Genomic DNA, 16,551 nt, shown 5'->3' on the forward strand with positions numbered 1-16,551 from the left:
TTCTCACAATACTTAGCACATCTTATAATTATTTGTGTGTTCATCTGCTTAACATTGACCTTTCCTACCCAAAGGTAAGTTCTGAAATGGGCAGGACCATGACTGTTTGCTATCGCAGGTTTATCCCAGGGTGGTCCCCCAGTGCCAGACACATGGTGAACTCCTAATCTACTATTTTCTTGTCTTTATCAACTTTCTTACATTAAATTTCAGAACAGGTTTTATGTGCATCTTGATAACCGGAGATAATCTTTTTCAGTTTTTTTTACCATCAAGATCTTTTGTGTTGCTTCCTCTCTCCCAATAGACTTCATATATTGAAAGATAGCGGGTAGCAAACTCTACATATTAAGTCATAATTAACTTACTTTATCACCGTACTCATCAAAGGAGTGCATAACTGTTCATTAAAGCTTCTAATTAGTAGCAGTGGACAAAGGAGATGGCATTCTTGACATAATTACGGCCAAATCAGAGAAATAGTAGCTCCAAAAGATCTGTTTGGCCGACAAAGTCCTTCATGCCCTTCCTGCTGCAAGCCAGTCTTCCTAACAATTGCCACATGCCCTTGTCCTGCCAAGTAACTAAGTTCAGGTGGAGGGAGCAACATTTATTTCCCTGTCCAGACTAGACATAATTTTTAGTCTGCTGCTTCCTTCATCTTCACCTGCTTGAACTCCTACTCATCCTAAAAAGCTCAAGGATCCCCTCCACCAGGAAGTATTTTCCCACTCCAGTAACAGGTAGGCACCCCAAAGGTACATTTCCACAGTGGAAAGTAAAAGTCACTCAGTTGTGTCCGACTCTTTGCGACCCCATGGACTGCAGCCTGGCAGGCTCCTCTGTCCATGGAATTCTCCGGGCAAGAATACTGAAGTGTGTACCCATTCCCTTCTCCAGGGGATCTTCCCCACCCAGGGATCAAGCCTGGCTCTCCCGCATTGCAGTCGGATTCTCTACTGTCTGAGCCACAAGGGAAGTCCCTCATTTCCACAGTACCCCGACCCTGCTTAGAGCTGACCTCTTGTCATACTGTCTGCAACTTGCCCATCTCAGCCTTCAGACCTGAGAACATTAAGGTACTCCTAATGTTCCACACAGTATCCGGCACATAGCAGGTGTTTAATACAAGGAGAGAAGGGAATAAGGAAGGAAGAAGGAAAAGGAAAAGAGAGTTTATGGCTTCTAGTCTTGGGGGGAAAAGATAGGATCTTTTGGGAAAATCCCATCATCTTAGTGGAGAGAAATGACATAAATGAAACTCAGTATCAATTAGTATATGATTAAGGCAGAGACCTGATAACATTAATTACGGCTGTTGCAGTCCAAAATATTTTTTCTGGGAAATCTGAGACAAAGAAAGCAAGACAAAACTTCTGAAATTAAAAAAAAAAAAAATCACAGTATGAACATAGGAGAGAGTCACTGCTTAGGAAGTCTTCATGTGTCAATAAGGAATAGAGAGGGGCACAGTGAGCCTCCCCTTTGACAACAATATCTTCCCTGAACAAAATGTGATATGCGGAGACATGCTTTCCCAGGACACTAATCTCAAACAAAAGCAATTTAAAGTCAAAGGGCTTCTCAGACCTGCTTCAAACCCAAGTCTCCAAATAGCTATGCACAGCCCAAGACAAAAGTTCATATTCTCCATTACTGATCTTTTGGCCCCTCTAGCTATCTACAGACCCACTCGAGGTGGGCAAGACTGGCTCATTTCTGACACACACGGGGATTGTGGCCATTGATTTTGGTGCTGACTTAGCATAATATTTCTAAGTAGATGATACGTGGACTCTCTTGCCGTGGTCTTATTCTACCCGTCTCTGCAGGGAGAAAGCCAGGAATACTGGCTCCATTCATGGATAAGGAAATAGAAGCCTCAGGGCAGGGTATCAGCCACTCTCCGCATCAGAAGCCCTTGTTCTACCTTATGAGCCGTTCTATGAGGGTATCCTCAGTGGTAGAGGAGGATGTTCAGTTTCCCTTAGTTCAGTTTGGCAGTCATTTTGGCATCATCATCCTCATTACTAACACTTATTGACATCTTGTTAAATGCCTGGAACCATGTCTTATCATCTCTTCTCATCTACACATCAGTCATTTCAGGTAGATCCCTTTTACTTACAATTTTGCATTTTATAGAATTGGAAACCAATGCACATAGACCATATACCATTCACCCAAACAAGATTTTAAACTCTGATCTTTCTGACTCTACATCTTGAGTTCTTAACCACTGGGCACTACTGTTGAAATCACCATAATACCACTGGGTTTCTCCCCTGTAGCCCCTGTTCTTGCTTAAGCTTTCCATCTGATCATCTCATTTACTGCTTCCTATAATCACAGGGATTGGCAAACCATGGTGTACATCTCACTCACTCCCTGTTTGTGTAAATAGGGTTTTATTGGAATACCAGGCTCATTCATTTATGTATTATCTACAGGTACTTTCATGCTGCAATGGCAGAGTTAAATAGTTGTAACAGAGACCTCCAGAGATGCAGATATTTGCTATCTGACCCTTGATGGAAATAGTTTGCTGACTTCTGATACAATAGATAAGGCCAACACTATCCCAAAAGTTGAACTTTTATTATCTCTTCAACATACACAATTGTGTGTGTGTGCGTGCACATGTGCACGCAAGCACACAGAGGGTACTCTAATCGATCCCATTCTACAGATAAGGAAACTGAGGCTCAGAAAGCTCATAACTAATAAATGATACAGCTGGAATTCAAACCCAGGCTGTCAGGCTCCAGAGCCTATGCACCTAACCATATGCTACAGCTATTGACTGACTATGTGCCGGGCACTGCAGAGGCACTGGTCGTGCATGTTAAGCAGGATATGGAGCCCAGAGGAGCCCCGGTGAGGAAGGAGATGGTGGCAGCCCCGCTGATGAATGCCTGGATGGAGGAGAGCTGGGCTGGGGCTAGGGAAACCCCAGGCATGTGCGTTTGCTCGTGCTGATGGCAGATAGGACACACAGAGGAGGCTGGTGGCAAGTGACGCTGTCCTTTCTGACGAAGGGAATGTTTCCCCAAACCTGCTGACATTTGCTTGGACAAGTGATTTCCTAATAGTCTTTATCTCGAGTGATAATTTCAAAAGTGGTTTGGCTGCTCTAGCAGCCTGCTACTGGATTTCTAAGATAGCAGCATTGTAGGAAATGGGTTTTGTTTTAGCTATTAATCTATAGGCAAAGGAGAAAAGCTCATCTCGTCTTTGGAGTATCTACCACTATATTATGGAGGCCTGGAAAATATGAAAGTGGCCTGGAATGTAGGAGTCATCGCTATGCTCCCTGACAGAGCCGTGAGCTTCCCAACATGGAACTGAAGGTTGGCCACCCAGACAAATATTTGCAGGGCAGGGAACTCATGATGTCACAGCTAGTTCACTATGTGGTGGCATCACTTGAGTTTGGAGGAATTTTTGTCTTTAGCTGAAACTCAGTTTGCATCCTTGAGGCAGGCCACCAAGGAGTTCTGATTCTTTTTTGAGAAACATCACAGAAATATGTTATCCCCCCACTTGATGTAGTAGTGGCCTTCAATGGAACATCATGCCCCCCCTTTCTGCCTGGCCCCCCCACACGCACACACCGTTTCTCTTATCCAGGCTAAAGAACTCACATCTCTTCAACCAATTTTATTGTGATAGTTCCAAAATCTCATTAGAATTATCTTTTCTCCCAGAGGTTAGACCTGAAACTTTAGATTTGAAAAATATTTATAGTGAATATTCTTAGTCACTATAGATTTTTCTCAGAGCCCAAGACTATGAAAAAGGCCACGACTTGTAATGAGATGACATATCTTATGCACGAAGTAATGACAGTGACACGTGCACTTGGTTTCCCCTTTTGACCGTGGCTCACCAGGAAACTCACACTAGAGTCCGTGCTCAGCGCTTCTCCTTTTCCTGTCTTCTGCCTCCTGTCTTCGGTTAGTTACTATTGCTTTTGGTTTTACAATGTCTGCTTTTTATGGTAAACCGTCACAAGCATTTACTTCTATATCAGTCAGTTCTCGAAACCACTAGGTAAAGTAGGTAGGAGGGGAATACATACGTTTGATAGATTAAATACACCTGTTTTGATAGATGGGAGTCTGAGCAGCATGACTGGTGAGTGATGGAAATCTTTGTTGTTTCTCAGACTTTGATAATAACAATGGTGGTGATGATGCTAAGGGTACTAATACTACGAATGATAACAGGAGCCCACATGGATTAAGTGTTTATGGCCTGATGGGTAACTTTCCTGAATGCTCTACAAGTATGATTTCATTTAAACCTTACAGCCAACTTATGAAGTAATGTTATTAGCCATGCATTACAGATGGAGAAACCAAAGCATGCAGAAGTGAAGTAATTTACCCTGAGTCACAGATTCAGAAAATGGCAGAGCAAGAATTAAAACCCAGGCAGTCCATTTGCAAAATGTATGCCCTAGTCCACCATGCTATACTACCTGACTGATCAGACCACTCTAGACAGAATCACATCTGGTATTTCAGATGAGGAGAGTCATCCACAGCAGCTCTGGCCTGTGAGGCTGTGGACCTCAGCCTAGAGCCTCTCCAGGAGAGCTTCGGGGAGCCGCCGGCATCATCCGCTCCCGAGCACAGCAGTGTTTCTGGCTCCCTCTTCCCGTCCCCGCGCTCCGGGTGCTTCAGCTGATCCCGGGGCCTCTGTCCAGCAAGCCAGGCTCAACATATCACCAGCGGGGATGGCTCAGGGTGGCCAGGACCTGGCTGCAGATCATGTCATTTGTATAAAGGTCTCTGTTCAAGCAAAACAAGGCCAGGGGATGGATGTGGGGCCATCGCGGGACAACGTTCAGCCCAGGAAATAGAAAAGGAGGCAGAAAGGGAGCCAAGAGGTCTGCTGGCCTTTCTATCCCTATTATGTGCCAGACACTTCATTACATAAGCCAAATATTCTTCTCATTCTAAAATGAGGAAACTGGGCTCAAAGAGATCATGTGACTTACTCTAGGTCATTCAACAAGTGTGAGCCTGCAAACAACTCTTTATTATGAAAAAGGTCTCTCTAAATAACGACCTGTATTCAGTCCCAGGAGATGGAATGCCACCTCACTCCTGGGGCCTGTGTTACACCTGGGGACATGGGGAGAGTGCGGGAGCCCTAGTGGCTGGAGTCTGGGGCACACACGGGGCTCCGGGAAGCTCCAAGCAGGACGGGATAAGTGAATTCAAGCTGCTTCTCTCTAGGGTGGGGCAGGCGTGGAGATTCCGTGGACTGCAGGTGACTAAGAGTCAGCACCCTTGGGCCCGGGGACCGCGGTCTGCCCAGCTCAGTGCTTTTCTCCATTTCCTGCCCTTAGGGGTAGGGAGGAGGCTTGGGCTGGCGCTGACTGGGTGGCTGCCCAGCTCTCTCTGCTCACATGCCCTTCCCCTCGCAAGAAGGAAGGGAGAGAAGGAGGAGGGAGAGGAAGGCAGAGAAGGAAAGGAGAAAGAAAGAGGAGAAGGGAAGACATTTAAATGCGACGTTTTATCCTTTGTGATTTGACCAATTATCAGTAAGTCACAGAGCATCCTTGTCATCAGGCCAACATCGTGGGTCCACCAAGTGAGAGGCAAGAAAAGGTGTCTTTGCTGGCCTGTGAGGTACTTGGGAGACAGATGGGGTATCAGAACTAGCACTGGCAGGGACGGTACGGGAGGGTCAGACAGGGACGCTGATACCAGCAATGGTCTGAGGCGTTGGCCCAGAGGCCCGGGGCAGAGTCAGCGAGGAGGAAACGAACAACAAAAAGCCACGGAGACATCCCCAGCCTCACGGAGAATACCCAAACCAGAGGAGACGTCTGATGCATATTCTCTTCAAGTTTACTGTTTTTACTTTACTGTATTCCTTAGTGTTACTTAAGACTTGCTGCAGCTCCCAGCAGGGACCCTTACACCCTGGGATTCTGTCCTCTGACCTCTGTCTGTGCAGGTAGGGGCCCAATGCATTACGGTAAAGTCATGGTAAAAATGAGAGCAGTGACAGCTGCGGATTTGAGCACCTACTACATGCTGTACACCTTTTGCTTGGCTGAGAATTGAGGGCTGGACTCTTTAACACCTCGGCACACTGCTGGCTGCCCGAGTTCTCAGTTCATCTGTGATTAGATCAGACCATTACCTTCCCTCCTTCCCTTCTCCTTGTGAAAATTTTGCAGTGCAGGCAGGGATCCAGAAGCCAGAAAGCGTTCACTGCAGCTGCCTGCCAAGGCTTTGCGGTACTGGGGAGGGTGGAGCGCTGCGGAGTCTGGGGTCTGACAACTGTTTGTTGTTTGTGTCTATGTCGGGGAGTGGGCATCCTCAACAAGTCTATGCTGTGAGCCACATCAGCTGGCCTTCGCCTAAGGTGCCTCTGGTGGGCGCTGGACTTCCTCTAGCCCCACTGGACACTCCCTGATCCAAAAACTTTTGAGGTTCCCTTTGGCCATACCAGACCACAGTCTTGGTAAACCTCTCCCCTCCCTTCCACAGTTTCCTCATTTGCAGGAATGGGAGGGATACTGCCTGGTCTTGGCAGTACTTGGTGTGAGGCCAAAATGGACCAGTACATCTGGAACCTCTTTGAAAACTTTAGCATTTCTATTCAAGGCCAAAGGGTTGTTGGCATCATTCTTATTTCTAGTATTAGTACTAGAATTTTAATCAGCCAAATGCATTTGGCTGGTTTACATGGGAGTATAGGTCCCTTTTGAATGGGAAGACTTTGATTGTTTTATTCATAACATCATCAGACAATTGACAGAATGAGATTACCAAGTGTGCAAGCTCAGACTAATTAAGAAGGAGGCAGTGCCATAAAACCAAAGAAGGTGTTGCTGACACAGGGAAGGCGCTTCCTGCCTTCTCTTGCTATAACTGAGCCCCCCCACCCCCCACCCCATTTGAAACAGGAAGTAGGGACAGCTCCACAGTGAAAAAGAACCTAGATGTGGCCTAAGTCAACTCCTTACCCTACAAATGAATTTATTTAAAGAATGCAAATTATCGTTGCCCAGCTTCTTGCTGGCTTTCCTGGACTTGACCAGATGGAGAAGAGGATTGAGACGTAACCACTCAACCTGTGCCTGCACTTCCATCTGACACGAAGTTACTCCTCTGATGACAAACACAAAATAGGAAAGATTCTTCTGCAAGTCTGTGCAGGCAGCTCTCCAGTGTCCAACCCCAGGAAGAGTACATCAAATTCTTTAAAAGTCCAAAGAGTATAACTTTAGAAATGGTAAGAAAATGTCCCCAGTGATGTAGTGAAATAGAAATGCAGTGAGAGAGATCTGGAAAGCTTTCTGGAAAAAATTCAAAACGCTGAGTAAACTATAGAGATGTATCAGACTATGGCTCTTTTCTTTATGAGAAGAAGCTGGAAGAAGTGAGTGGCAATTGCGTCTGAAGCTAGTAAAACTTCTACCCTGGAGAGAGCAACCTGGAGGTGACCTTCCAGATGTACCAGCAGAAGCAGCCAGTGCCTCTAGCTGGATAATGTGTGGACCAGAGATCTGTCGACCTGCAGGGCAGGTACCCTAAAGTTTGCAGGAGAGGCAACTCCAAGAGATACTGAGTTATCATCCTTGACACTAAACAGCCAAAGGAATGAATCATTGACCTACAAGCTCTTCTTGAAGATGCAAGGGAGAATGAGAGGGGACTGGAGAGAAAGAAAAGAAAAGGAGAAGGGGAGAAGGATGAGGAAGAAGGGTGTAACAAAGACAATGCAAGAGAGTTGGAGAAGGGATGGAGAGGGAGCTGGAGGAGGAGAAGTGCAGGAGAAAATGGAAACAGAGGGCAAGAGTGAAGACAGAAGAGGGGAATAAAAGGAGAGAGGAGAGGCAACCAAGGAGGAAGGCTTCACTGGATTTGTAGCATTTTCTTTCTGAAGCTAGGTTGGGGGTTAACAGTGATCACTGTGTTCACTATATTCTCCTCTGCGCTGTTTTGCATGCCTGAAACATTTCATAATTTTAAAAGGAAGAGAAGTGAGAAGAAAGAGAATAAGAATAAAGAAGTGGTAGATGCAACTCTGGGCTTCACTGATGGTTCAGTGGTAAAGAATCCTCCTGCCAGTGCAGGAGACATGGGTTTGATTCCTGGGTCAGGAAGATCCCCTGGAGAAGGAAACGGCAACCCACTCCAGTATTCTTGGGAATATCCCATGGACAGAGGAACCTGGTGGGCTACAGTCCATGGGGCCACAAAAGAGTCAGACATGACTTAGAGACTAAATAACAACAACAAAGATGGCAACCCTAACTTCCCTGAGTTCTTTGACAAATGCAGTCTGTGGGCTGGAGTAGCAGAAGGGGCGCAGGAAGCTGATCTCCTCCACTAGGTCTGTTCTAAATGAGGTGCCAGACCCTGAACCAGATGGAAGCCGTAATCCCTCCATCTCACTGCTGCACTGGAGGACAGAGGCCGAATACCTGGCATCCTGCTCCGTTTCTGCCTTCAGCGTGGCGTCAGTTCCACAGCTGCCTTCAGCAGTTCCGTGGTGCCCCAACAGCTCAACAGACGTTCCCTGGGCTCCTGCTCTGTGCCAGGGACCTTTCTGGGGCCCAGGATACAAACCAGTGACTCTGCATTCTCAAGGACTTTATAGGTAAACAAGAACTGCTCAGAGCCTCAGTCTCACCATCTGTACAATGAAAGGCTTTATCTCAGTGGTTTCCAAACTGGGCTCACTTGGAACCCTAGGGTTCCAGGGCAAGGCTCAGAGTAACTGTGGGAGCACTGCATCCCACATTTGTCTAGAACAGTGTGACTCTATTCTGTTTTAGATGTTGGGCTTGGGTTCCAGCTTAGATTTGGAAATCTGATTCCAGGGCTGGAGATTTGAAAACCACTGAATAAGACGCTCCTCAAGGTGTCAAATTTTAAAGTTTTCTGTGCTATTTCTAAGGTTGTATGACTCTTAAGAATTCATTCACTCATTCATTCAAAAAATGTCTATTGAGGTTCCTCAATAAAAGGGACAGAGACACTCAACAAAAATAATCACATTAATAGAATAGGCCACAGCTGCACACAGGGACATGGAGGATGGAGAGGAGGTGAGGGGAGGCCTCCTGGAAAGATACCCTTGGACCTGAGGCTTGATGGGCAGAGAGACCAGCCTCAGAGAGACCTGGAGGAAGAGGTGCCCAGACAAAGCAGACGGCCAGTGCAAAGGTCAGATATAAGAATGAATGTGGTGTGTCCAGGGCCAGGGGTCCAGGCCATAAGAAAGCAAGGGGAAACGTGGTTTGAGATGAGATGGGGTCAGGAAGGTAGACATGGCCAGATAATGTAGGCTTTAGCAGATTTTGCAAAGATTTGAGATTTAATTTAAATTCTGTAGGCTACCTTTGGAGCGTTTCAAAGAAGGGCCTGATGTGACCTGATTAAATTTTATAAAAATGGCTCTGGCTGTTGTGCAGAAAATGGATGGTAAAGGAGGCAAGTATGGAGACCTCTCTTTTGGTGGCACAGATGGGAGATGATGGAGACCTGGCATAAATAGCAGAAATTGTGAGAAAAGGTCAGACAGGGCACAATGACAAACGAGAAAAGGATTTCATGATCACTACAGATCTAGTATCTTTCTAGAGTCTAGATATATGAGGTCTTAAACTGGCTTTTCAGTGCCTAATTCTGCCTTCAAGTACACCTATGCTCAGTAATTCCATATGGTAAAAGACAGTTACCTTTGACTTCTTAACCATTTGGGCACAAGTGTAGATTAAGACAGACCCAAAGTATTTACTGCCCTCTTTTCCTTATGGAGAAAACTGGTGGGGCAATTTTCAAATTGAAAAGACAAGCAAAGGCTTTGATCACAAACATTAACTCTTTCATTTCAGAGAGGTATGCAGTAACGCTTGCTGACAGATTCACCAAGCAACCAACTGAATACAGATGGAAGGGAATGGAAACTTTGATGGGAAGAACCATAAGACCTAGGGGTGAGAGATCAGATCCCACAAACTCAGCACTGTGTCTCCTACACTGGAGGATGTGAAGGGAGTGTAAGACACAGTCCTGCCCTTTAAGGATGCATCCTCTAGCTGAGGAAACACGACCAATACATAAAATGGCTAGACAGCCAGCAGGCTAAATGGAGTGGGGGGGGGGGGGGCTAAATGGAGTGTGTGTGTGTGTGTGTGTGTGTGTGTGTGTGTGTGTGTAGCAGTGGTGGTGGTAGGTTCATGAGGTCTTCATTAGAGTCCCACTCCTGTGACTTAGGACAAGCCATCTAACTAACTCTTCTGGGTCCGATTCCTCCTTTTGGAAACAGGGGCAATGCTTGTGAATGCTGTAAGGAGGGATTACATGGGATTTGAAAATGCTTTGTAAGTTGTAAAGTGTGGTATAAATAGTAAGAATTATTATTACTGACTCGGAATACAGAAGGAGAAAGGAAATGGCAGCATGTAGGCAAATGGGAGCTTTCTCTGAAAAACAGAAACATAATCAAGTGCCTTTGCTCAAACCCACCAATGACGCCGCATTGCCTAAAGCCAGGGGTGGCCAACTGTACCCTACTCCTTAGGCCAAATCTGTTCCATTGCCTATCTTGTACATTTAAGTTTTATAGGAATACAGACACAGCCATTTGTTGATATATTGTCTACAACTGCTTTCTTGCTACAATGGCAGAGTTTGAATAGTTGCAGCAGAAAGCTTATGGCTGGTGAAGCTAAAAATATTTACTATCTGGCCTTTTATGGAAAAAAGAAAAAACCTGCTGACTTTTGGAACAAAGGACAAAGTCCAAACCCCATCTGAAACATAAAGCACCTTTGGAGCACCCTGATGTGGCAGGATTTGAGTACACGAAATGAATCAAGTGTCCTCCTCCGAGTCAACCCCAAGTCGATACCACTTCCCAGGGACTGATTCCATATAACACGTCATTACCAGGTGCCTTCTTAGTGCTATGCTAGAGCTTAGATCTTATTCTTCTTTATAATCTCCACAGTGTTTATCACAGTGTCAAGATCATAACAGATTCTCAATAAAGTTTAACCGAATTGAATGTGAGTCACAAACAGAGCAAGCATAATATACTAAGGGACATAGTTTATTCATCACAAAAAACTATTGAAAATATATCATTGATAATATATCATTGAAAAGGGAAGCAAGTTAATTTATTTGCTCTTAATTAGTTACACAAGTATTTATTCCACATGTGCATGCTAAGTCACTTCAGTCATGTCTGACTCTGTGCAACCCTATGGACTGTAGCCCTCCAGGCTCCTCTGTCCATGGGATTCTCCAAGCAAGAATACTGGAGTGGGTTGCCGTGTTCTCCTCCAGGAGATCTTCCTGACTCAGGGATCAAACCCCCGGTTCTTACGTCTTCTGCGTTGGCAGGTAGGTTCTTTACCTCTAGCACCACCTGTACTAACTACAAAACTATCATCTGCCATAGAAGCTAAGGCAAATGAAAGCAGTATGGGATTATATTCACTCCTTTGACAAGAGTTTACTTAGCACTTGTTCTGTGTCAAGCTGGAGGTAGGAGCTCGAGTGGACTGTGACCACTTTCCTTGGCAGTCTAACTGAGGAGACTGAATGTCATCAGGTAATGGCTGCACAGGGAGACATGAAATGCAGACATGGTACAGAGAGACAGACAGAATTCCTGGGGATGCCATCCTTGAGTATGCTCTCTTATAAACTCACCTACAGTTTACTCTCCCACAGGAAAGCAGATGGGCCCACATTATTTATATGAGATCAGGGTCTCCAGTCGGTCTCTGTGTTAGAAGCTAACTGCTGATCATTTTATGTGGATTATCTCTGGTAATCCTCACAACCACCTATGTGGTGCCATGAAGGACAATCACTTATTTCAGATCAACAGTCAGAAAGTGGAAGATTCTAGTCAAAATCAATCAGAGTGAAACTTATGCACCTAAGCCTTCACTGTATAGCCTAAATACATGCTAGAGAAGAGACCCGGGAGACTATTTCAGAGAAAGTCTAAAATTGAAGGTCTACGGAGATAGGACTAAGTGTCTCTGTACTTATTAAGTTGATACCAGTTTCATGAGGAACATCTGATATGGTTTGTGTCAGTAAGTCAATAATCAAGAGAAGAGAGAATGAAACATTGCAAAGATCTGCATAGACCCCCAGCCACCTTAGGGAACAATTCTGGACCTTGGCCAGGATATCCAGTAAGCCCTAACTGCCAAGGCCCAGGCAACTCCCTATCAATTAAGGGCCAGCTAGGAGCCTGAGACCCAAGGGCTACAGAAGGCCTTTCTGTTTAGCCAGCTATCCTTCTTGGGACATGTCTGTGCAGAGGTCATGGTGCGCATGGGGGGCAAAAGATGCTAAGTTGCTTAGTCGCATCCAACTCTGCGCAACCCCATGGACTGTAGCCTGCCAGGCCTCTCTGTCCATGGGATTTCCCAGGCAAGAATATTTGAGTGGTTGCCATTTCCTTCTCCAATGTAAATATGCAGTTTTTTAAAGGTGGAAATGTTTATATTTGCTAAGCTTCCTAGGTCATGTCTAGGACACAAGAGTTTTCACTCTTGTGAAAGCTTAATTGTTCACATTGTCACTTTCAGTTTTTCATTCTTTACCTATATGAAATGTAGTATAAAACAAATAAGTACATGGAAAATGTCCAGTCTTGACTAAGTACCATAGTGAGAATGAGATACAATTTCTCTCCCATTTTATTAGTAATGATGAAAAACATCATCAGAAACTGACCAAACACAGTGACAAAGAGACTCTGATGAAAAGGCTTTCTCACGCAGCCAACAGTAGGGCTGCCCATTGGTAGAACTTTCTGGAAGGAAAAGAAGTAATATCAATGAAATGTAAAATGCCTTTAATCCATGAATTCGTCTTTCACAAATTTATCCCAAGAAAATAATTAGACAAGTGCTCCAAAGTTCACAGAGATAAAAATGTTATTTATAGGATCATTAATAATATCAAATATTTAGAAACAACCTAACTCTCCACAAAAGAATATTATTTGAATAGATCATGCAACAGACAACAGAGTGCTATTAGCCTACTTAAAATAAGGGTGCAAATCTTTGTGCCATAATGTGGACATTTCTCCATGTCGTTAAATGGGGAAAAAACAAAAGGCTTCCTCTAAATCTGCATGTATACACTGAGCCTGCTGTGACTGCAATCAGCACACAGCGAAGGGCCGAGAATGCCCTTCTCCAAACCATCAGGGCAGAGTGGCTCTTTCTGGTAGTGAGATATCAGGTGATTTTTTCCTTCCATTTTTTATCTACACTATTTGATCTTTTGCAATGAACCTGTAGTGCTTTAAAAATAGAAAACTGCTTTTAAAGATTAAAATAAAACATGTCAGGGATGTATACATTTCCTAGAGGAAAAGCAGGGTGAAAACCAGAACAGTGGCTGACTTTCAGAAGGAAAATGTGAAAGGACTTTGGGACCTGCCTGACAGCCTAACAAGATTAGCCCTTTCCTGGCTCTGGAGGAGGCAGGAAACCCCAGTGGTTAGGGGCGGACGCCCCAGGGGCAGTCCTTGGGTTCACAGGGTGAGTGACTGGGGACAAATTACTTAACCTTCTGTGCCTCAGTTTTCTCATTAACAAAAGGTGTGCCTGACAGTGCCTGCCTCTAAGACTGTCATGAAAATTATTAAGGACAAAAATAAATGGACACCTATGACAATGCCTGGCACATAGCCAAAGTTCAGTAGATACCAGCTCTTTCGAAAACCAGCTTCAGACAATTGTAGCCTAAGTGATTTGTGACCTGAGCTCTGTGATGAGGACTTTGCACGCACTGTCTCATTACTTCTCCCATCAGACCCACATAGACGCAGTGTCTATGCTCTATGTCATCTCCATTTTACAGATGAAAACCATGAGGTTAGGAGAGAATAAATACTGTCCCAAATCCTTCAACCAGGAAGGGACAAGGATTTGAGCCCAGAATGTGAGGAGTAATTCTAGAACCTGATGACAGGTTGACAACTTATTAGCATTAGATGAACCCTTTCCTCTTTCAGGACCTGCCACCACCGACACCAGCCTCACTAGGTTAGCTGGCCCTCTCAAGGTAGCTGGGATCTGGGAAAGCTAAAACTGCTATGAGTATCATCTAGTAATTCCTGGGAAGAGCAGAACACTGAGAATCAAGGCTTAAGCTGCACCCAACAAAATGGGTGCCCCCACTAGCAAGTGGAGAACATCTTGGGAGCAAAGCACCCATGCTTAGAGGAGCCAGAGGTTTTGATCTTTATGATAAGGCTGAGTGCCACAGACAGAATATTCCCTCAAAGACACCCAAATACTGATGGACTATTTTATCACTCTCATTGTCTTTTAAAATCATTTGTTCAACACACAAAGGCTTCACACTTGCCTCACTTCACCTCATACTTGCCCTGGATTCACTTGCCCTGGACAGGCCAGGGCACAGTTGCCTGCATCTCGAAGACCTGCACAGGTCTTCAAACTCTGTATTCAAATCACTGCCCTGAGTACCAGGAAGATCCCAAGAGGACAAAATCATCACCTTATGGGTAAGAACCCAGACTTTGGAATCACAGACTCCTGGGTTCATCTCTCAGTTCCTCCACTGGGTACTTAATATCTCTGAGCCTCCGTTTCCTCATCAGTCCACTGGGGATCATAAAATTTCATAGTTTTGTTCTAAGGATTAACGAGATAATGCAGTATTGGGAAAGCAGTAGAGTCAGAGTTTAAGAGCACAGATTCTGGTGCCGGACTATTTAAGTTCAGACCTTGGCTCTGTCACAAGCTGTATGTCCTTGGGCCCTAGCATATTCAAACTGTAAAATGGGATTATAAGAGTATCCACTTCTATAGGGTAGAGAATGAATGAGCTATGGCTTTGAAAGTGCTTAGAACAGTACCTGGTGCATTAGTGAGTACTTGATAAACAAGGGTTGTAATGAAATGCAAGTAAAGCCCACAGTACGATAAAAATAAGTGTTCAGTAAGTGGTAACTGTTACTATTACAAGGTACACTCTCCATGGAGAATTTTATGCACATTCATCTCCTAGAAAGCAATTAAAAATGAAAAAAAACAAAAACAAAACCAGGTGAAAATCTTGTTCTCTAGCAAGTGTTTCAGTCCTAGCAGAGAGAATTCACCATCTGATTGCCCTAGCAGAATACCCTAGAATGCCCATCCCCATTCCTGGGCTCTTCTTGGCTGTATTCAGCCATCCTCTCTTTGAGTAAATGCTCATTACACACTCACAGTAAGCCTGAAGGAGGGCTAGAAACACCTAGCAGTTAAAAAAAAAAAAAAAAAAAGGCTTTAGCCCCTGACACCCTGGAGCTTACAGGGTAGTGGGGGAGATGCACATTAAATAAATACATAGACAAATGATTATTTAGGGATAATAAAATTTGTGTTTTAAAGAATGTGATACAAATATATTGAATCTAAGGGAGGTCCTGATATGATGTAGCACCAGAGGTGTGCGTGAGTGAGGAGTCATTAGAAAGACATTTAAGCTGGGGTTTCATGGATGGGGTTTCATGGGGTTGGCTGGGTGATGCCCGGGAATGAAAGGAGGAGACGATCCAGGCAGACAGGCATTTTGCTTCCAGGCCCGGCAGCCACAGGTGCCCGGCTCGCTAGGGGAACAGACACAAAGGCAGCAAGTTGACTTACCTCTAGACCACCCACTCAGAAGCCCTCAGCTGGGAGACTGGAGTCTGGAGAGAAACCCCAGGCCCACAGGAACTGTGTTCTCAGTTGCATCTTTTTGTCTTTTCCTTTTCAGACTCCCTTTGCGTGCTGATAAAGACTACCAGGTCCCTGACCCCAAGTCCAAGTGAACAAAGTTTTGGGCTCAGATACCCAGAGGCTGCTAATGTGGCTCATTTTCCCCACATGTGAACTTCAGCCACGACGGCACAGCAGGGACTCTGCCCTCTGAATGCCCCTGGATGTCCGCGTCACTCCCCACTGGGTTCTGTGAGGCCATTTAGGAAGTTAAGTTTTGCTCACAGAAGAGAAGGGAGACAGCATGAAAGAAAACAATGGCCTCAAAGGAGGAAGCTTTGATTGACATAAATAGGGATGTTCCATTAGAAGCATCATGTACCAGGAAAGAAGCCAAGCCCCGGGTCATTTATTTCTCCACCTGTTGACATGTGATGGAAAGAAGATGTGTTTAAGGTTCCTGTAGTTTTAGACTGGGAATCGATGCTCCCGGAAAGGAAGCCGTATGTTCCAGACGTAGCAGGTTTCTTTTGGAATTCACACATTGGGAGTCTGGCGCTCTCCTCTAAATGGTACTTTTGTTGTCTTTTTGTTCAAGATCGCAAGCTTCTTCCAGGATCAGAACTGCCTGCCAACCTACCTTGATAAACAGCCCACCAGCTCTCATGGTAGATCAAAGGATTAATAATTAGTCTAACTCCTTGTTTATCTAAGTGGTAACTACCACTGCAATGGAATAATATTTTAACTGCAGGGGAAGCCTTACAGAGAGTCCTCTCCCCTTAAGTAAAACCTACTGGCTGGGAATGGCCAACAGA

At 44.9% G+C, this 16,551-nt stretch overlaps 1 protein-coding gene across 1 annotated transcript in view; it reads right to left on the minus strand.

Moving 5' to 3' along the window:
* DOCK2 (dedicator of cytokinesis 2) overlaps nucleotides 1–16,551 on the minus strand; it is a 459,258-nt gene that overhangs the window by 193,936 nt on the left and 248,771 nt on the right. The gene's annotated exons all lie outside the window — the stretch shown is intronic.

The sequence above is a fragment of the Muntiacus reevesi genome, chromosome 14 (assembly GCF_963930625.1).
Source record: "Muntiacus reevesi chromosome 14, mMunRee1.1, whole genome shotgun sequence".
Classification (NCBI taxonomy): Eukaryota; Metazoa; Chordata; class Mammalia; order Artiodactyla; family Cervidae; genus Muntiacus; species Muntiacus reevesi.